This window comes from Canis lupus, chromosome 14 (genome assembly GCF_011100685.1).
Source record: "Canis lupus familiaris isolate Mischka breed German Shepherd chromosome 14, alternate assembly UU_Cfam_GSD_1.0, whole genome shotgun sequence".
Classification (NCBI taxonomy): domain Eukaryota; kingdom Metazoa; phylum Chordata; class Mammalia; order Carnivora; family Canidae; genus Canis; species Canis lupus.
Window position 1 is genome coordinate 55,158,639 of NC_049235.1, and position 23,604 is coordinate 55,182,242.

Genomic DNA, 23,604 nt, shown 5'->3' on the forward strand with positions numbered 1-23,604 from the left:
AATTCAAATGGTTTAATACTATCTCAGGCTTGAAAACTTTTCATGTCCTTTATCTACTTTATGAGTTGATATATGATCATCAATTAATGAAGTCATTTTTATGATAATAAAATGTCATCATTAGAACTGTGGTATTCTAGTCTAACCATTTGCTAAAGAATACGATTGGGGCATTTTAGGTAGTTAAATATTAAAATAATCTAATTGAAAATGAGACTTTGAAATTATTCATTTTGATTGACAAACTGCAGAAAATGGCTTTGTTTCATAAGTACATTTCTATCACTCAATTTTTATAGTTATTACTAGTATTTCTGGAAAAAAGGGATAAAATCTACATTGTCTTTGTTTTACTTAACTAGTAAATAGAACGATTTCTGGCTCTCTGTGTTTTATATGCATCTGTTATCATTTTATCCACATTAATCAAATTCCTCCAGTAATCATGCCTGCATGTAGGAAAGGTCATCAGGTACCCAATTGTTGCACACAGTTTCACCTTCCCCTTGTCATTGTTCTTTAGAATCAAAGAAACATACTTCCATTGCAAACTGTTTAGTTACAGAAAGTACATAGCTAGGAGCATTAATTTATTGAGAAGACAGATCATAGCATCTCACTGAGTAAATGAAGGCCTGAGGATACCATATAATAGTAGCCACTGTCACGTATGGAATCAAATATTCCAATGGTTTGGGGAAGGACTTTTGTCTTCATTCCATTGATGAAGAAACTGAAACTCAAACGCATTATCAGACTTGCTCACAATCACACAGGCAAAAAGTAAACACTTTTTGTCTTTTTGATTGCAAGTAAGACATTCTTTCAACTACAAGGTATTTATTACCAGCTCACGAGGATAATAAAAATGAACTCCAGCCTCCATTACTAGAAAAAAAAATGCGTCCTATATCTGTATACAAGTATCAATCAGCTGACTCCTCTCTGGTGGAGAAACCTTTGGAGTTGTTTCCCTGTGATTAGTTAAGTTTGACTTGGTTCACTTATGATTTTGTTTTTATGTTTCACATTGTCCTGTAACCACCACATGGTACAAGATCTGGCTTCTCCCTACAGTATGAGACAATGCCACAATTGAAGTCTACTATCAGAATAGACTAACTTTAGAGGAGTGTTTCCTTTTTTTTTTTTTTTAAAGATGTTTTGTTCCACTCTTGTGTTTAGATCTGTGTTTTAAATGTACACTATTCTGTAGAGCTAGTCCTTTTCCCAGGAATTTCCTTATTTACTCTTACTTAACTGTTTCTTTCCCAAAAACCTCTAAGTTCTTTTCATCACAGAGAACAGGTGGTTAGAGAGGGAGGAGGTGAGGAAGGCAGAAACTATTATTTTCAGCTGGGCTCACTCTAAATAACTATCATGACTATTGTATTTCATCTCTTTCAACTTTTTGCTCTGAGGGATAAATTTAAGAAATAAACAAATGCGTACAAAAATTTGGCAAAAGTTGAAATAACAGAAAACTTCTTTGTAATATCTTTTTGTGTATGTCAATCACTTTTTAAAAACAACAAAAGCCTCAAAATGCTAGTTAATATTCTAGCTTTGAAATATCTGGAAAATATTTGTTGTAATTTCAGAGATGAAGATCCAGGATTCTATTTCCATTGTAATTTGAGCAAATCAATTAAAATAAAACTTTTTCATTGAAATTTAAAAAGAAAAAATATATATCATTATAAAATATGTTATTTTCATCTTTTTAAGCTTTTATCAATTATTTTCAATTATTCTGTGGTAGGCAAAGTAATGCTTTCTTCACCAAAGGTGTCCATATCCTAATCCTCAGAACCTGTGGATATGTAACCTTACATTACAAAGGGATTTTGAGGGTGTGATAAAATTAAGGATTAAGGTGCATCTGAGAGGCTGTGCTGGTCAAGGATGGTCAGGTATAAGAGGACAATGGGGCAAGAAATGAGCCCTCACTGAAATAAGTAGGTTGAAGGCTGGACATCGAAGGAAACAAAGGCCCAAAGGTGACAAGATGGAATAGCCAGTGGACTAAGACTCAATCAGACTAAAGAGAAAGTATGAAGAGTAAGAGCAAGAAGACTGGAAAGCTGAGGCCCCAGTTTAGGACACTGGTGGGTCATCCTCTGAAATCCCCTGAACAAGGTATTCCTCTGTCTTCTGTCAATTTTTACATTTTCATTTTTCTTGTCAGTTGCTCACTATCTGCTTCAGTAAACCAGCCGACATGCCCACAAATGTCTCTGCTTCTTAACACAGATCACTTGCTTGGTGGTGGCAAAAGTTCTACCATAAAAGATTTATTGGTAAAATATACAGTCTATCAACCATTTCTTAATGGGAGATTACCTCCAAAAATCATAGCATTAAACATGGTTTTAATTTTCTTCCTTACTGCTTCTAGAGCATCTTAAAGTGACAAAATTGTGGACACTTGTTAACTTTGAATATGATGTTTCCATGAGACTAAACAAAAAACAGTGTCATTGCATAGATAATTTGGTTTCTAAGTGTTTCCGCCATTTAATAACTCACCATCACTGTCACAGTTTATCTGAGTCTTCTCTGTCATTGGAACTGAATTTTTAAATATGCAGCCACAAGGACCATTACTATGAAGGTGGCATAGGTGAGGCAGTGTCCTCTGCCTTGGTGGGTAAGCCTGGCATCACCGTCTCCCGCCTTGCAGTTGGTGAGATACCAAGAAGCGGGAAGCAGCTAAGCTGCTGAAGATGTTTGGCATTGACAGGGACGCCATCGCACAAGCTGTGAGGGACCTTGTCGCCAAGGCCTAGGGAGGGTAGGGGGTGTGAGGTAGGGGTTCTACACATTCCTGAAATTCTGGCAAAGGTGCTCAAAGATGTACGGAGTGGAGTGATAAAATATATGTTTTAAGAAAAAAAAAAAAAAAGAAAAAAAAGTAAGCAGACAACTACCATGGAATCCAAACACAATAATAAATAGAATGAGTAGGACACGGCATTCTGTATTTTATACAATATTTTACTATTAATAGAGCACTTTCTTATCCATTGATCCTTTCTGTGATCTCATATTTTGTCCCTTGTGATTCTAATCCCTTATTTTATGCATTTAATTGATGAACTAAGGCTCAAAGAGATTAACCAAGTGATAGAAGTGGCACCGTTAAAAAAATTAATCCACCCCTGCTTACATTGTACTCTCTTCAAGGTTAAAAACTATACTAATAATCATAGTGATAATAATGGCATAAATTGCTAGTAAGCGTAGTGAGTAATAAGTATTGCTTTGTGTCATGTGCAGAGTTTGGATTACCTTATCTCACTGAGATGAGCAGCCTAATTCTCTCCATAGGAAAAAGTGAAGATGGAGGAGAGTAGATTAAGGAACTTTGAAACAAAGCAAAAGTTCAAATCCTCACTGAGACCCTGTACCTCATCAGAAATAATTTTTTAAAAAAGAAATAATTATTAAGACAAAGCTTTTTGCCTTTTAACTTAACAAATATGCCTTAATTCTTGGTACCTTGTGCTGAGGAGGGAACAATGCAACAGGTACCCACATGACTTGCTACCAAGGAGGTAAATTTGTGCTATACATTCACATAGCCTAAGGAAAAAAATCCTAAATATGTAAAAACTCTGAAGCATCAAGATGATCATTGAAACATAATTAATAATGGTCCTGTAAGGTAGAGAACATATAAAATTTAAATACACATCTCAATGGCTTCTCTATATTATTCTTTAAACCGTGAGGTTTGATTTAGTTCTCTCATTTACTCAGATCAAAGGAATTTATTGCTCAAAAGATTTAATCATAAAATGACTAGAAAGTATAAACTTTGAAAGCAAAACTAAAGCCTCCTTTCCATCTATTAATCACAAAATTTAAAAAAATAGAATGATATATCAAGTGACTCTAACGCAAGAGAAAATATCACTATTAAGCAAGCTGTTTTAAGAAAAATGTCATAACTTTAAAGTCCTTACTAACACTGCAGCCCTAACTTCCATCTCGTCTTAATATATTTAATAGAAGTACACGACGTAGCATCAAAGTTCTGAACATTTACCAAACATTTCCATATCCATGAGAAAAGCTAGAATGTTAAGAGGGTTAAAGAACAGCATGTGAATAAGTCTTTCAAACAATAACAGGATATTTCAAATTCTCAATATAAACACATTAGGATACTCAACCAACATAAACCAGACCATATAAAAATGTGCTTACAGAAGTCAATAACTTTGATGTGTTCTCCCCGTAAAATCCAACACTATCATGTGAGAATAAATTATTCTTTCCATCCTTATGGTGTTGTCTTGCCCATAAATTTAAAAATAAATTTCCAAAAGAACACAAGCATAGATACATAAAGGGTTTGCTTTCAAAAAACAGCTCAAATAGTAATGTCAACCAGATTCTCTTGCATCTCACCAAGGGTTTTGTTTGGTGTTTTATTTTGATTTTTTTCTTCCTCTTATAAATTCTTCTTCTTAAAAGAACTACTATTAGTGGCAAGGTCAACTCAGCCTTACCACAAGTCACTAACGACTGAACTGGCATCCTGATATCTGAGAAGTCATTTGCTGTCACATATCTATCATCAACCCTTCAGAAGAGTAGGAGAGTGTTGTGCCTTATTAAGACTTGGCCAAGTTAGGGTAGAGTTTCAATCCTATTGAACTCTATATGTGCATAGGGAAAAATGTGATTGTTTTGTAGCCTATAAATATATCGCCAGCTCTAGCAAGCGACAAGACATCTCACTCTAGAAAGTCAAATGCTGCAATGTGTCACTTTCAAACTTCTCTCACTGGTCCTAGAAAAATAGGTACAGATTTCAAATAAAGTTATTTAAAGTAGATTCTGGTATACAGACACCCACGTCCTCCCAAATTAAATTTCCCAGTTAAGACTGTCTCCAGTCAATCTGACCACTTCAACCTGACAGGCAAGCCAGTCAAATAAGCAGTCACAGTGGGCCAAAAATCTGTCAAAATGGTTTGCTTAACTGGTGATTACTTTTGAGTGACTTGAGCAGTCAAGTTAATCAAAACAGTCAAACCAGCTTTTCCATGTATACATAGTCTTAGCTCTTCCTGTGTTAGTAGGTATGCCTTGTTTATATATTTTAAAGGAGTTTTATTGAGTTACACTGTTTAAGAGAAACAAGTCAAAAATGCTGTGAGCAACTAGTTTGACAATTAGGTCTCTCTTTAGAGTTGGGTCTCAACTTCAGTACCCGGGAGAAAAGGCTCACTTTTCTCCCAAGAGCTATAGAGGGGATGGGGTGAAGGCAGACAAGAGAAAAGCACCATGGAAGCAGGAAGGACGCATATGCCCACCTCCTAATATTTTTTGGTTAGAGGACTGAGACATGTGTCCCGGCAAGGGACTGGACTAGTTATACTTTTTGAGATTAAATTAAAAGACTTAGAAAGAAATCAATGTAGGGGTACTGACACAGATGTCACTGTTGACTGGTTTTCCATGTTAGTGTGAATAGCCATTTTTGTTAGATGGATAAGCTTTAGAATCCCCTAAATTAATTTAGAAATGGAGGCGAAGGCAATTTAATTTCTCAGTTTGCACAAATGACAACTTTAAATTGTAGTCTGATGTTTCAAAAGCACCATTAGAGCAGCAGTTGGGATCACAAGTTTTGGAATCAGCCTACCCGGCTTCAAACCTGGGCTTTTCACTAACAAGTGGTATGCCTTTGGGCCAGTTAGGTTCCTTCCAGTACATAAATTCCCTTATCTGTACAATGGACACAATATGACTACTCAACTCCCAGAATTATTCTGATTACCAAATGGCAATGGGAACAAAGCACTTCCAATAGGATAGAATAAAGAAGACTTGTTATGGAGAGGCATCTGACCAGAGGGAAGAAGGTCCAGATCAAGTTCACTATAAATGGTAGAGCATCTTATTCAAATAAAGTCTTTCTATAGAGTACTAGACTACTTTTACCCCAGGGTCTTAGTTATTTAAGTCCTGCCCCAATTAATAGTTTTATTATTTAACACCTTTATAATATTTAATGACAACACTAATAAGCGTATGGGCAAGGTCTCTAGCTCCTCATTCTCTGCTAGCATTAAGTAAGGTGCTTTACCATCACTTTCTCATTTATAACCTTGAACCCCAATGAAGTATCTCAAGTTTACACATGAAGAAATTGGGTCTCCATCAAATCACATGACCTGGCAAACAACTGGTTGTGAGAGCTGGTCTTGAAACCTGTCTTTAAAATATATACTCATTCTAATATGTCATGTTTCTAAGGACCTATAATGTAATAAATATCTAATTAAAAATAACATATTTCTGGTTCTTCCAGCAAAGAGGAGTAGTTGATATTGAAGATTTGGGACTTCCTAAAGAGAAATATTTGTCTCAAGGGCCTCTGAAGGTATAGTACAAGTAAACACTGACTCATTTCCAGAACTCATGTTCTTTTCACTTTCTATACTGCCACTTTAGGTTTCAAAACAATAAAACAAATGTTTGGAATGAAAAATTCACATTTTCCAGAGGACTTAGGATTTCAAAGACTGGTTGAGTCATCAAATACAAGGTAGAATGTCATGTTAATTGAAAATGGCTGGAGCATCAATCAATAGGCTGAAAACTAAGGAATAATTGTGACATCAAGACCATTTCATGCTATTTTCGTGGGTGAGTTTTCTGTCATTGATGGAAGTAGTAATCTCAGATGATAATGTGCACGGAAGTCTAGACTTTGAAGGAGCATGAATGAATGATACTTCTGGAAGAGTTCAGGCTTCTAGCTAAAACTCAACATCGGAGGGTGCAATCCAACATACAGGATTAACATCTCAGGAGACTTGCCCGAGGTCAGTTCATCTCTCTGTGATGCCTTATCCTCTAGATGGAAATAAAAACAGTGAACTCTCTTAAATGTGCCCTACGGTCTGATTAAAGATTGAAAAGGTCTCTAAAAATCCACAGCACTCCCAGGGAAAAATGCTAAATATCATTATAATTATTACACCAAATGCCATAATTTGGTCTCCTCAGATTCCCTTTTTATGTAGATTCCATCACACTCTGACTTTTGACTTTTTGCCTCTCTGACCAAATCTCCAATGACAAAGCAAAGGGAAATGTTGAGGCAATTAGTGAGAAATGGAAGCAATTAATTCCTTTTTTTAGTGGAGACCTGGCCTCTGTGAACCAGTTTAACCAAAAATAATCAATGACCTTTCTCTGACCAAACTGAAGGAAATCTACTTGATATTTGTCACTGGTTATCCATCTACTGCTTCAACATTAATGAGTCTTTTCACTTTGCCCCTTTCTTTTATGAAATAGAGCCATCTATTCTGGTCCCTTGTTACCTCTGCAACTGCTATTTTTGCAAATCTAATACAGTCAAAGACCTCGTTATCCGTGTGTAAGACTGGAAACCATTTTTAGCATAGCATGGTTTCTGATTTCTCCCTACGTTTCTCCCTTGAACTGTTTCCCCTTCACTGCACTAAAGGTGGGATCTTGTTCAAAATGAATGAAATAGAACAACAAAGATAAAGTTTAAATTTAAGAGTGACAAAATGCAGATTATATAATTGGCCTAGGTCTAAGCACCATACAGATCTAGAACCAAGGCCCTGCGGCATCACTTACTCAACTGATTACCTTAGGAAAGTTACTTCACTTCTCTAAACAATGGAGAGAAGAGCACTTGCCTCGAGGGTATTTTCAGTCTCAAATGAGGTGATACAGGCAAAGCCTTATGCACCTGATGACAGCCCATTCGGTGCTAACTGTTACCAACTGGAGAAGAAAAGAGTTCAGGTAATATACCTGCTTTTGATATTCACGAAAAGTCTTCTAAGATGACTGCTACTCCAGCAGGAGTGGTTATCAGTCACTGTCTCCTTTTTATCTCCCACTAGAAAACTTACTATTTTAGCTCGGTGCTTATTTTATGAATTCTTTCCTTCTAACATATTCTGGAATATTTTTGCTTGCTATTTTGTTGTTGTTGTTGTTGTTTGTTTCGTCTTTAGACAAATACTTAAGCAAATGGTTAAAAGTTTTGTCATATGTTTCACTTGGTGTGCTCAGTAAGACTGAATATAAGTGAATTTAGATACTACGTGGTATAACCAGTATTTCATGTTGAAACAAATAAAAATGTGAACGAATTGGCACTACATCTTTAGAAAATACAGAAAAGTAGAAATGACCTGTGAGGAAAGGCAAATTAAAAGTTATCTCCCAAATTACACAGAGTTGCTTCGTTTTCTATTTCATTTTGCTCTGAGAGCTCTATCCTAAGACAGAGTCCTCCGAGGCTCTATTTAGGAAAGGATATTGAGGGAGAAAAACAAAACAAAACAAGGCCAGATACATGAGATAGTAGCCCATGGTTATGTTTCATGCTCTGGAAATCTGTAAGAAATGTGAGATCAAGGATCCCACAGGGAGAAGGAGAAAGGTCCTCCCTTTGGGCTCCGACCTAGATTTCCAATCTTAGAGTTCCCACATCCAATCTAAGTTTGCTATCCCAGGAGTGGATTCAGAACTACTCTTCAGGCACAGGAGACCTAAACTTTAACACCACCAGACCCTTTGTCCTTCACACTCAGTCCCAGCCCTAGCCCTTCAGTCTCCACACCAGATATTAGTTCAACTTAGAATATTCAGCGCACACACACACACACACACACACACACACACACACGGGCTTATTCAAAGTCACATGGCGAGTTAGTAGCAAGCTGAAAATGCTGAACTCTGACTTCCCATTTCAGTGTGTTCTATCAGCACTAAACCAAGCAACCACAAAGAAATCACTGAATCACTTGCAAATATTTGCTTGGCCCACTGGTTTGAGAGCTAATCCATGTTCAATTTCAGTAGTTATTTCACAGTGGAAAATGACACAGTCCACCCACCTTTGATTTTCTTATGAAGTAAGTTCTATCATATTTTTAGCAAAGCACTTGCCTTCTGTTCTTGCCAGAGGTACAACCACTTTGCAAAGTATGTTCTCTTAAAGCAGATACAGGAGCACTTTATAAACAAAATCTAAACCTAATGACTGTAGTCTTTTATTCCCCCAAACTGTGTTCCAAATGGCCAGAGATATCCAGCTAAAACACAATCAGATCAAGCTACTCCTCTTGTTAAAATCCTAAAACCCTTAAAAGCGTAGTTATGCTCTGCCCCCATCTTAACTCTCTAGCCCTACTTTATGTTATTCCCCACAATGATCGCAAGCTCTAATCAAAGACCCCTGAATGTGCCATGCTTTTCACAACTCTGCACATGCTAGTCTTTTGGTCTGATGCCTTTCTCCTATCCTTTGCCTGCCTAAAGAATAGCTAATTATTTTTCAAGGGTTCTTTGAACCCTTCTCAAACCCCCAGACTCATAGGGAATTGATAGATACTTTTAAAACTTGTCAGTGTGATTAATTGTTGAAATGCTTCAAATGCTCATGTGTAGGTACCCTATCTTAGGCATCTTAGCATCCTTAAAACCTACTGTTGCACTTGGTACACTCCTCTACGTATATACCTTCAACTTAACCAACTTACATAGAAATTAACTAAGTTATTGCTCAAGACAAAATTGCACATTCTCTATCTTCTCCAGAAAATAGTGTCATCAGTCATCTCACTCGGCAGACTCACCCACTGGTTTGTTCCCACTCTAAGAGTGAATACGCTCAGAATTTTCCAAACACTATATCCCTACATGTCCACAATATGTCAAAAGGCTAATAAGGAAAAAAAAGTTCATTTGTAATAAAAACGACAATAGATGTTTTGCAATTTGAGAACAGAGAGAGAGAGAGAGAGAGTAAAGAAGGTTGAATATACTTTTGGGAAAAATCTTGAATGGTAGATATACTTCTGATGAAAAGAGCAAATCATCCATCATGTGAAAAAAGCTTTGCATAGGTGGAGGACAATTATAAAGCTATAGAAGAGAAAAAACAGTCGTCTAAATGGAGAGAAACATTTGTGAGTATGACCAAAGGATCAATGCCTTTTGGCTTAAGATTAATTAAGAGGAAGCCTAAAACTTACCAGAATTTAAAGTCTTATAGTAAAAAATGCTGCTGACAGTTTCTATTGCAGACCTTAGATTGTTTAGTAGGTTCAAATCCTTCCAGTGTGCATAAAATCAAAGGGAGCAGAGATTATAAACGTCTTAGCTACTGAGATATTCCCTGCAGACACTAGCTGAGATCACTACCTGTCTGTAGACAGATTTTCAAAGTAGCAGGTACTGGTCTAGGTTTTGGGGGGAGTGGGGGAAGAAGCTGGATAGAATGAGTTTTTGGAAAAGCATGCAGCAAAATATCTGATTGAAGAGAGTGTCCTGACTCAAATTCTTTTTTGGATGGAAATACATCTAAGCAGGCTGAATATCCTTCAGAACTTAATTTGTTCATGTGCCTATGAACTTCTGTATGGAAACATGTTCACAAAAGAAAAAAATAAAGAACAAAAGGGAGGGCTAGAAGGATTCTCTGGCCCAGTAGAAAAACTCAGAAAATGAATCACAATGTGTTCTAGTATGCAGGTGGAGGAGTCTTTCAGGAAAGGCAGGAGATGATTTGTAGATACCCTTCCATGGTAACTCTTAGGAATGAACATAAGGGATCATGGGAATCCTTATTAAAACTGTATCTCTACTTCGTAGATTCATTCCCCTCAATTGCCTTTTTTTTTTTGTTCTATTTTTGAATTCTCACTTATTCTTTCAAACCTGAAGAGATAAAAAGGAAAACAGCAACCTAATAGATCTTTAAGATCATTAGGCCCACCCTCCCATTGTATCCTGAGACCAATTACAAAATCTGTAACAAGGGCTTTCTCTCCTTGACTAATCTATTCTTTAAACTGGTCACCTGAGGAAATTCTACAACCAGCCAGAACGTGCTTTGCACTTTTCAATAATTCAGATCCCCCCAATTTTTCTGATGTTTAACTAAACTATCTGTAATAATTCTCAAACAATTCTTTTTTTTTTTTGATAATGATGAGTAAGTGGACAGATTTCCCATGCTCCAATGAATGCAATTTAATGGAACCACATAATTATCTATCCACTAAGCTCTCACAGGCAAAGTGATGTCTGCCAAATCTTGATATGTCTCCAAACACCTGCACCTCAACCCACAGACTCCTAAAATGGCTAGTGATCTACAACTCTACAAAATAAGGAATATTTTTATACATTAGTTTCTTGCTGCTCATTTTTTCCTGTAAGACTATTGGTAAGCTCTCCCCTCATAGCTCACATTTTTTAGGATACTTGTGGTTCTTCCTGCTTTCCTCATACATCCTCAGCTCTATGCTTCACAGACTCTTCTTTCTGATCTTAGTAAACACAATCAGTAAAACCTGAGCAGGAACTATTTGTTGCACTCTACATTTGTTTAGTTTGTCAGCATAAAACTTGCAATCTACTATTAGCAAATATCATCTCTTTAGATCTGCTATTGCTCCCCTGCTTTAATCCAGTATTTCTTACTAAAAGAGCTAATTAAATTTATCTCCACAAGATGCCTGACTTCAGATAATTTTATTTGTACATTGATTTCCAAAGAGTTGAATGATTGCATTCCCATATGTATAATTATGATTTTTTTATCAGTATCCATCTTTATTCCCTTTGAATCATATTTCATTATTTTATTTGAAACTATTGTGTAAGAGTATTTCATTTCTTTCAGTTTCTTCTTTGCTTATTTCTCCTTTTTGACTATTCATACCACTGTTTTCAAAATTGTTTTCTATTTCCACTGTGTTAATTACTACAGTTTCTGAAAGTTTCCCTTATGCTAGATATTTGCATCATATTTAAATGTCTCATAATTATTTTGGTTATTTAGAACTTATTACAAACCCTGTGCCACAGTCACTAAAATTAAGCTGACGCTTAAGAAACGTTTTTCAGCTTGTTTCATTTTTGACATCAGCTCCAAGTTTCAGTTCAACAAAATATAGTTATGCATCTAACTGTTCTACTGCTTTGTAATGAAATTGAAAATTTTAAAAATAATATTAATAATAATCAAAACCAAAATAATAGACAACATGGAAATTATATATATACATATATATGTGTGTGTATATATATATATATATATATATTCCATTTGTTTTAATAGCTAAAAAAGACTTTTCATTCTCAAAATGGAGATCACAAAGTTGGCCCATTCAATGTAGTTTCCACCAAAAAAGTAAAAGATTTATATTCATTCAAAAGCAACTTGAAAATGTAAATCTATGCTTAGATTCATCTAAAATAGAAGTGAAGCAGAATGGTCTGAATAATCTTGATAAGAAACTACACATTCTGTTTCACTTTGCTTTGTTGACACAGTCTCTGAATAGGAAAAAAACTGTGAAGGTTATTTTAGTCTCAATATTAAATGAAGCTTCTAGTAAATAAGTTACTAGTTAAGCTACCTGAAATGAAATTAAAGATTACTGCAGGTTTATTTTTTCTCAAAATATCTATTGCTAATGAAACATTTTAAGGCAATATTAAAAGTATGGGATTGAATACACAGAAACAAATATATAAAAAAATAGATATGTACATATGTGTGTGTATATATACAGGTATATAGATAATCTTCAAGTCCCTACCACAACTCTACTAATTATTACAATTGAAAACTATTACTACAAAAAGTTATTGCTTTAAGATATTTGACATTTCCTACACAAACTTTTCAGATCCAAATCTTCATTTAAAAAATCAGAATAATTTCTAACCCTGGAAAAATAACAAACCCTAAACTACTATGTGGTGTTAATTTAGCTATGAACAGAACTCATATTTTCTTACCTTTAAAAGCCAATATAATATATATTGCTAAAATGTAAACAGAAATTAACATTTATTCACAAAATAACATATAAGATGCAATAAAATGTTAAATTGGTACAATTTAGTAAATACCCAAGAATATGAAACCAGAAGAAAAAATTGCTTTATCATGAACTAAAACAGTGATTTCTACATCTTGATTAAAATAAGACATTAATAAAGTTACAGATATAGTTTACCTAAATTACAGCAAATCACAGCTCATCTACTCTAATATGATACCTAATGATCATGCAAATGAAACCATAATTATAGCCACACATATCAAAGTAAAATAAGTATTGATTAGACCTGTCTTCTTAGTTCATCTAAAATACAGAAAATTAACCTGCCAGTTTAGTTACCTACCCGCAATGATTGGATTCTATCAGTGTTATCACCTCTACAAACAGCACCAAATTATAATCCCTCTTCCCATAACATAAGCACCATGCCCAAAGAGACAACCAAAGTAAACGATCTGATCATGAGTAATGAATAGTTAGGGCTGGTTGGAATCCACTTAGTGAGGAAAGAGAAAAGAGAAGTGGCTCATTAGGGCATTTCCTGAAACTCAGTTGGAATTTCAGTTAAGGAAGAAGAAATGACACAGCAGTTTCAAGTAGGGGGGACTTCCTTTCTTTATCTGAAATATGCTACCAATTTGAGAAACAGTATTCCAACTACACTACTCCACAGTAATTGTGGCCACAGTAAAAGCTCTCGTTGATTCCATTATTGCCCCGTAATTAACATTTCTTCCCAGAATATACACAAGCAGTACATGGTTGTTATCAAAATGGACTAAGACCCCACATCTATTGCAGCGTGTTAAGTCTCACATTTAACATTTCTTCAACAAACTGACCTGCCCCAATTTTCATGTTTTAAGAATGCTAGTTTTGTTTAGAGTATTAATAGATTCCGAGTTTTTGCTTAATGCCATCAAATTTCCCATGTTTCATCCTGTCCCATTTACCTTACGTATGATATTGCTCTCAAAGTGACTCCAGGATACTTCTCATCTTGTCTAAGAATATTTTATCTTCTTATGTAGATGGAAAACATATAATTCAGCTTATAAGATTTCTAATAATTTATTTTCATTTTCTAGTGTGATCTGTATTTTTGAGGCACATGAACACTGGTTATTTACTTACCAAGCCTTTACAAATGAAACTTTTGAAAAGGTTTCATTTTATGTGTTAGTTATCTGCATGAACTTAAAAATCTAAAGACCCAACTTTGTTCCCACACTATAATTCATACTGAGAAAAATCTACATTTAATCTATAATACTAACACCACTTGCTTACTTTATCTAAATCCGTATTTTTAAAACAATATATGAAGCAGAGCATTCTCATTAATTACTGAAGTTTAATGCAAATGTTACATGCAAATTTCTCTAGCCCTTGTACTTTGAAAATTCATGTAATTAAATTAACATTTATGCTTTGCAAGGAGTGGAAGTTATGTGAAAATATCTCAGCACTTTATATCTTGCTTGAAGAACCATAAAACTATTAAGAAAAAAAGTTCTCTCATTGTCAATAGCAAAGTTTTAAGTCATCTTACATTTTCTGATAATGTTGTCATACATTTAAATCTCTGAGGTGATAAGGAGTAAATATTTAATTTAGAGTAAAACTCACTTAGATTAATATTAGAAATAAAGGAACAAGATTAATAAGAAATATTATTGAGAAAGGGAAACATTTGGGACTTTAACTTATATTAGAAACTAGTTTAGGTTGAATTACAGTTTAAAATACATTTTTGTGATTCAGAAGGATATGTTTGAAACTGGATTACTATATGGTCATACATTTGGGTTTTGAAAAGTTGCAAATGACCATGTGGATATATACACCTGAAGAAATAGTTCTTATGCAAAAAATAGGTTATACATCAAAACACTGAGGGATAGCATATGACTTGTGTGATACTGTATTATAAGAAATACGTGGGGGCCCCTGGGTGGCTCAGTGATTAAGCCTCCCTCCAACTCTTGATTTCACTCAGGTCATGATCTCAGCGTTGTGGAACTGAGCCCCACCAAGGGCTCCATGCTCAGTACAGAGTCTGCTTGTCCTTTCCCCTGCTCTCATTCTCTCTCTCATAAATAAAATCCTTAAAGAAAAAAATGTTTGGTCTTCACCTCTGGTTCCTGATAACAGTGAGAGGAGCATCTTTTTTTTTTTTTTTTTCAGTATCTTAAGAACATTTATTAACCAGCCCACCAATTTTGTGGAAGCAAGAAAATGTAGCATTTCAAGCCTTGTTCCAAGAAGTACATGTATATAATTCAGAGTCCATCCCCCCATTTCCCTCCACAGCATTGCTTAAAGCCATTCCATCGCCATAAAAACCCATATCACATGACAGAAGTCAAGAACCTTTAACAGAAAACACGCAAGAAGACTGCTAACAAGTAAATCTTGGCATCCCCTCTTAACCATCTCTCCCCCTACATTAGTCTTTTTGACATTTCTTGGCATCTTTTATAAGACATCCACTTCTTGACTCCATGTGATCCCACACAAACACCACAGCAGGTAGGATAAAGGAGAATATAAAAGGCAAGGCAGGCTATCACCAGGTGGCTCTTTAATTGTTTGAAAGAATAAGAACAACAACAGCAACAAAAAATACTAATGCTGTTGAACAAGGAATCAGAAATATTGGCTAAGACAAGTTTGCCTTCATAACCCAAGCCCTTGAGAGCATCTTTTTTAATTCATAATAAGTCCCTTTCCAACGTATATGGCTTTATGCTAATGAGGTAACTTGCCAGGTCCCTAAATAGCTTCAGGGATGGGGGCTGGTTGCCAGAGGAATCAACCATGTGATTAGAGGGTTATCTTTTTTTTTTTTTTTTCCTTTGAGGGTTATCTTTCTAAGACACAGATTTGATCATTATATCCTCCTTACGTAAAACCATCAGAAATTTTCTACTACCTAAACTTTAATTCTAAATTCTCTAAAATAGCTTACAAAGGTCTTCACAACCGAATCTGAGGCTGGACTTCAAGCTTTATTAGAAACATCCTCCTTTCCTTCTGCTTAGAATGTCTTGCTATAAGAATCTCCGTTTTTCAAAGTCTAGATCATATCTGACCTGTCCGTAATATTCCCTTGAAAGATGGAAGGAAGGAAGGAAGGAAGGAAGGAAGGAAGGAAGGAAGGAAGGAAGGAAGGAAGGAAGGAAGGAAGGAAAAAAGAGGGAAGCCAAATGTACTTATGTTTATGTGTGAACAGATGGAGTTTTACACATATTTCTAATGTGTTAATGTCAATATATTTTCATATCAAATATATTTATAAATTCAATATAATATCCATCAGAATTCTAATTGCATTCTATTGGGTATTTCTATTATTATTTACTAAGAATAATAAGTGAAAAACATAGGCACAATATTTTTAAATAAAATACTGTGAGAAAGTATTTGAAAAATAAGATATTGAACACACTATAAAACTACACTGACTAAAACATTTTATAACTGGTATATAATAGAAAACCCAAATCTTCATTTTTAGAAATTTAGTATGTATTGAAGGTTATATGTCACATTAATAGGAAATTGATACATTCCTCAATAAATACACTAAGGGTGACTAACAGTTTGTTGAGAGAAAAGAAGGAGAAGGAGAGGGAGAGAAAGAGACCCCATACCTCTGCTACACCAAAAATCTAATTTCAAACTCTTACAGATTTAAATATAAAAATTTCAAGACATTTAGAAAAATGTGATTATTTTATAACCCACAGAGTAATATATCAACAGAAAACTCCAACATATCTGATGACATAAGTATTAAAGCCTCTCTAAAAAAAAAGAAGTTTTTTTGTAATTTGACAAAACAAAAACTCAGAAAATGCTTTTTTTGTCTGCAGCTTCCATAGTATATAGTTAATTGTCACCACTGCATTGTAAATGTTTTTTATTTTTTTATTTATTGTCTTCTTACCTGAAAACGCGCTTATCGCTGGATTGGATTATAACATTATCTTCTTCTATTAGTAGTGATTCTGTCTTAGTTTTATGACCCCGAAAATTATGTAAAATACATATCTCTGACTTATCCTAGGCAAGGAGTAAAGAATCTAGAATAGTTATCCCCTCAAAAATCTATCAATTACTGTTTTCAGACTGCCTGCAAGGAAAATTGATCCCCAGACACATCCCGCCCAAGTTGCACATAAGCAAAGTGGTTTCTGTCACAATGAGGGCAGCCCTCTGACAAAACCTCCATTGGAGGCTGTTGGAAGACAAGCTGTCATTCACTGACACGGTAAGGGGTGTGTGGAAGTATAGACGACACCAACAGTATCTGTTCCAAGCATTTAGAATTGGTGCTGTCACACAGCAGACAGTCTACATGACATACTAAGCCTCAGTGTTCTTTACATTAACCTTCCCATCAAAACTAATAACATATTCGTTTATTTATTCATTTGCTAGTAAGTTTCTATTGAATGCCTACCATATATCAGGCACTAGGATACAAAGGAAAACACTATGGTTCTTACCCTCAAGGAGATTAAAATCTAATAGAGTTTGAAAGATAAATGAACCATGGTTTAAAACAGTTGCAAGACAGAAAAACAGTAATTTAGTGGAGTAGTATTTAAAATAACAAAAACGATGTAAGGAATAAAGGGGTTATTTTCTTATATCTGCTTTTCATAGGAAATAGGATATTGAAATAGGAAATGCCATGAAATCAGAGGTTGTTTGGTTTCTAAAATCCATCATATTTGGAAAAATTAAGGTAATCAATATTATATAATGATTAAGTGAAATAACATTTTCGTTAAAAATATTAACAGATCACACAGGAAAAAAATTACTGCTTGCCAAATGCTTGCCTTTTTGGGAAGGGACCCAGAAAGTAGTTCTACAGATCGGTGAAAAGCTGATGAGAAGGTAGCATATTAGCCTTTCAAAATGGAAAAACAACCCATTTGTTGTTACTTCAGATTGCTTTCATAGAAGATAAAAGGTAAAAATCTTTTTAATGGAAACTGATTTTAGAACTATTGCTTGGGATGTTGAGGATATTTATGCCTTTATTATTTTTTATTTTTTTTTTATTTATGATAGTCACACACAGAGAGAGAGAGAGGCAGAGACATAGGCAGAGGGAGAAGCAGGCTCCATGCACCGGGAGCCCGACGTGGGATTCGATTTAGGGTCTCCCGGATCGCGCCCTGGGCCAAAGGCAGGCGCCAAACCGCTGCGCCACCCAGGGATCCCTATTTATGCCTTTAAATACGACTTTTTTCTTACTAACAAGTCAAAGACATCATTACTTTATAGAAAGTTTCCAATTTGGTAAACACTGAAGAAACCTAGCTTCTCTCTTAAAAAGGACTCAAATACATCAAAGGAAATGATATATCTCTCCTAAGAAGTTGGGAAAGAAAGTCCAACATCAATATTACCACAGAAAACAAACAAACAAAATCAGTTTTTGAGTATGTAGAACTGAAATTTATATGTCACTCATAAGTAGGAATCATGCTTTGGGAAGAGATCAACGTTATGATTCAGTCACTTGGTAAATAATTGGTATTGATTATTTAAAATTCTGATTTCATTATCAGTTTGGGGAAGTGCAAAAGTTAGTGAATATTCCATATTTTTATGTCATTATTCCATATTTTAACTCCAAACATTGCCTGAATAGCACTTTAACAAACACCAAATGTCAAATCAGATCTTGAATTCTGACATTATTTAAGAACTACAGACTATTTAACATAGATAGGAATTAATCTCACTAAAATATGAACATTGGAACTTACCTAGATTTTTACTATCATTAGCATACTAGCAAGTATAGTATTTGTAAACTTTTAAAATATAAAATTGCACTCAAGTTTTATCCTATCAAAGTTATTATGTCCTTAGCAAGAAACAACCAGGCACAATGACTGTGGAACACCAGTAAAATGTGCATAGCATATAACTGCAGTAGTAGTTGTTTTTTATTCTAAAATTCTTCATCAAAGAAGACATAGACGTGGCCAACAAGCACAAGAGAAAATGCTCTGCATCACTTGCCATCAGGGAAATACAAATCAAAACCACAATGAGATACCACCTCACACCAGTGAGAATGGGGAAAATTAACAAGACAGGAAACAACAGATGTTGGAGAGGATGTGGAGAAAGAGGAACCCTCTTGCACTGTTGGTAGGAATGCAAGCTGGTGCAGCCACACTGGAAAACAGTGTGGAGGTTCCTCAAAGAGTTAAAAATAGACCTGCCCTGCGAACGACCCAGCGATTGCACTGCTGGGGATTTACCCCATAGATACTGATGTAGTGAAATGCTGGGACACCTGCACCCCAATGTTCATAGGTTCAATGTGCAAGGTCCACAATAGCCAAGCTGTGGAAGGAGCCTCGATGTCCTTCGACAGATGAGTGGATAAAGAAGATGTGGTCTATATGCAATGGAATATTACTCAGCCATCAGAAACGACGAATACCCACCATTTACTTCAATGTGGATGGAACTGGAGGGTATTATGCTGAGTGAGGTAAGCCAATCAGAGAAGGACAGTCATCATATGGTTTCCCTCATATGGTTAATATAAGAAATAGTGAAGGGGGTTATACGGGAAAGGAGGGAAAATGAGTGGGAAAAATAGAGAGGATGACAAACAGAGAGGCTCCTAACTCTGGAAAATAAACAAAGAGTAGTGGAAGGGGAGGCGGGAGGGGGGATGGGGTAACTGGGTGACGGACACTGAGGAGGGCACTTGAGGGGATGAGCACTGGGTGTTATACTATATGTTGGCAAGTCGAACTTCAATTAAAAAAATAAAATAAAATTCTTCATCTACCTTAGTGAACTTCAGAAACATCAACTCACCAATCCACCAGTATCAGCAGAAGTGCAGGGACTTATCATCGTTCCATGATAAATGGGTAAATTCTATCAATAAACTCAAATGAACTTTCCCAAGTTTTTCTATCACTAACAATTCAGTTTTGAAGAAGTCTCTGGAATCCTTTAAGGCATTAATATAATTTAATTCTTCTGTGATGCCAAAGGCTTTAAGATTTCCCTAAAGTTGATGTTTGATCTTGATCCTGGCACACACTAGAGGATTAAAGAAGAACCAGCCCTTCTGGAAATTATGAAGTATGCAACATTTGTCTTTAACATGAAATCTCAGTGTCCTTTTCCCTTTTGCCAGGTAGATACCATAATTCCTTATCATCTGCCCACTTTGCTGCTAAAACTATTTTTAGAAAACTCTCTAATTCATTACACACTTTATTCACTAACGTATAAATGACTGATAAGACTTAAAATAGTCTCCCTCCCAAAAGCGTTTGCATTTGGAAGGCAATGAATCTTTAAGGTAAAGAAGGAAGATATATTTAAATTTGTGAAGGAATTATTATATATAAAATTTCAGAAATCAAAAATATTCCATGGAGGCTGCCATCTAATCTGAGCACTGTTAGAGTAGACAATGTCTTGCCCATAAAATAAATAAAAGCTTAAAGCTTCTTCCTTTGTAATGTTAGGATATTTCAAATGAGATGCCATGTCCCATGATTGACATTGCAGCTCCCTAGAGATTGGAAAAATGACAAGTCTTCTACAGTCTGCCAAAATCGTACAGTTGCTGTCAGACAGCGAAGGATAGAATATGTTGTTGAAACAAACAACTCCAAAAAACGAGAATGTTAAAAATGAAATGCTATTTCATATTCTACATGTCCAGCATGGAATAGTAGAGAGCTCTGTTCCACAGTTACCAAAGACCCAGCATTCATGGAGGTCCCAAGCCTACATATGCTTTCAATACCACTGAGGCAGGGAAACAAGATGTGGAGAACCGTATACAGCTTCTTAAAGTTTCTGCAGGAAGTGACTCACTTCTGTTTATCATTCACTGGCTGAAGCTATCAAGGGCCATGCCTACCTAGTTCAAAGGAAATTAACCCACAATTCTCCCGTGTGTTGAAAGAGAGAACAAGGGTATTTGTTATTAGAGCCAATGACTCCTAATAGTCTTTAATACATCAATTTTTCCCAGGGAATTACTATTCAGTGAAGGTGTATTTTTCCATAATGTCACCTAAGAAACAAATTCAGTCCACCCAATAAGATATTGTGAGTTTTATTCTGAACCATTTCACTATAAATACAAATAAGAGATTTGGTACAGGAATAGGAGGAGAAACAAATAGATAGCTGAAGATGATAATTTTGGTCATCATAACTTGGAGAGATAAGAATTAAAATTAAAACAAACTCTATGTATAAACGTATGTATGCTTGTCGGTATTGTGATGTTTGTTCTTGAGATCTATTCTGAAAATGCTTCCAGAATCTATCTACAATGGGGGGAAGTTGTCACCTTTCAAAGCATAAAAAATATGAGAGAGACATCTCATAAATACGTATTTTGCTATAAAAAATAAAGTTTTCCTGAGAAAACTATAATAACAATGCACTTATGTTTAAAGGGAGAAATCCTGGAAAGGGTAATAAGAGCAGAGTGTTGGAAGAAGAAAATGTAGAAATATTTTTCCCTGTTTCCATTTTTAAAAATTCCTTCAGAGGTTTAGAAAATGCCCATGCATACAAAAGAATCATCAAAGCACATTTCTTGTTTTAATTTGTGTCTTTTCATTGACATTTTTGCCAATAATAAAACTATATTCTGATAAAGTAAAATAAGAAAAACGGCAGAAGGAGAGATAGAGACGTGAATTGAACAAGAAGAGTAGAATAAGGCAAGGTATAGATGTTCTGTCAGAGATAACTCCTACTCTTGGTGACAACAAATGTCGATGGTATCTAAATTCACTTTGTCAGTATGTCCTTCATCGTGTAGGAATAAAACAAAGGAAAATGAGGCAATAGGATTTCAATAAGGGTGTCAACAAATCCCAAGAAAGTGATTGCACTGGCAGGAATAGTGTTTTTTAATTGATAGTATCCAGGAAGTAGCCAACATGATTTGTTCTTATTTCCTAATTTAAAAAATAAATATGTATATACATACCTATATATTTGTTCGCATGGGTTCATAAAAGAGAAGCCAAAATAAATACTCAAATCAGCATTTGAAATATTTTTCCCTTAAATTTTTACAAGGACATATAAATTAGAAATTATAAAGACTGATATTTTAATATTATTTTTGTTTTACAATTGCCACTCATATCATGGTCAATGAAAGCCATCTTGCACTTTCCTTTTCTTTTAAATTTTTTTTTCATCTTGCACTTTCCAAACCATCTTTTCAACTCCACTCTTACCATCTGAACCCATGCAATATAGTTTAACCCAGATTTGCCATATTCAAATGCATGGCCTTTGTGTTTGTGAGAATATTATTATGCCAAATGGTTAAAGTATGAAGATTGGATTATTCACTTTTATTTTGACAGAGTTCAAATGGCAAGATAAATTAGATATATTGCCATGGCTTAGGAAATTTAGAATGGAATATGTTCTTATTATGTAGAGGTTTCCCTCAAGGGAATGTTAATACTTAATTTCCCAAGATACTTAGTTCAAATAGCTTGTGTATCTATCTCCTGTATTTTATCTCCTGTTGTGAGATTTAAACAAGAAAGACTTGTTAAGTCTGCTAACTGAAATGTGTCTCAAGATACAAATAACTGGGTGTGTCTAGACTAGCATGTAAACACACTAATTGTACTGGGTGTAAGCCCTGTGAATTGCCTTATTTTTCCATATAACATTTCTATGTGTTACATTTCCCATATGATAATGTTTCCTTTCGTTTTTTGATAAACTAATGAGGAAAAAGCAGGAAGATATAAAAAGAAAAGAAACGAAAATATAACCAACTTTTAAAATGCTAGTGAAAGTGGGTTAACTACCATAAAAGATAAGTAAAACTCTCTCCAAATGTCAGTTCTATTTTCGAGTAATTTTGGGCATATGAAACGAGTGCCAAGAGTTGTGCAAGGTGCTTTCACTTGTGTATATTGTGGAATACCGTGATTTTTTTAAATAACATATTTCAAAAAATTTAAAGTTAGAAGACTATAAAATTCAACCTTTGAGAACTTCCTATGTTAAATAAGATAAAAAGGGAGCTGGTAAGTATCAGTAACCATGTTGATATATCTGAAAACCTATGACAAGTAATGGTGTGCTCAGAAGTGATTCTTTTCTTCTGTGGATAGATCTTGCTAATCATGTAGAAAACTGAACTTCATTGGTTTCTATTCAAAGCAGGCAAAGCTGAGCCTCCAAAAACCCAGGGTTTTCACAGGTTTTGTGTTCTCTGTTATGCTCCCCTGTTTTGGCTAACAGCTCTGAAACAAAGAGAACACACCACACACACACACACACACATACACACACACACACACAAGTAACATGGCTGTTGGTGACTCTAACTCCTACAAGATAGAGAGATTCACGTTCAGACATTTCACAAAGCAAGGGGCAAGAGATGTATCTCTCACACAATATGCAGACCTACAACTGTTCACCTTCAGTTGGCAATCGGATATGAAACTATAAATCAGGTATTAGAGAGACACAATAGTGTGACTAGAAGGAACAATAGTGAAAGTGGTGCCTAGTAACCTTAATTTTAAAGAAAAGAAAAAAACAGGTAAAAGTATCAGACACAATAGTACGGTTTTAGATGTCTATATTATCAATTCACGGAGTATAGGTAGCAAAGTGAAAATGACATTTTAGCACAATGAGATAAATGCCACCC

General features: G+C 35.1%; 1 protein-coding gene across 15 annotated transcripts in view; it reads right to left on the reverse strand.

The window, feature by feature from the left end:
• The window catches only part of TFEC (transcription factor EC), a 220,753-nt gene that overhangs the window by 56,068 nt on the left and 141,081 nt on the right, over positions 1-23,604 (reverse strand). Inside the window, exon 1 of one of the 15 annotated variants that reach the window (XM_038557454.1) lies at positions 13,222-13,369. The exons of 13 other annotated variants lie outside the window; for them this stretch is intronic. The gene's annotated coding sequence lies outside the window, so the exon portion shown is untranslated. Of the gene's footprint in view, positions 1-13,221; positions 13,370-23,604 lie in introns of those variants that run through there. One more of the 15 variants, XM_038557455.1, reaches the window with a different exon arrangement.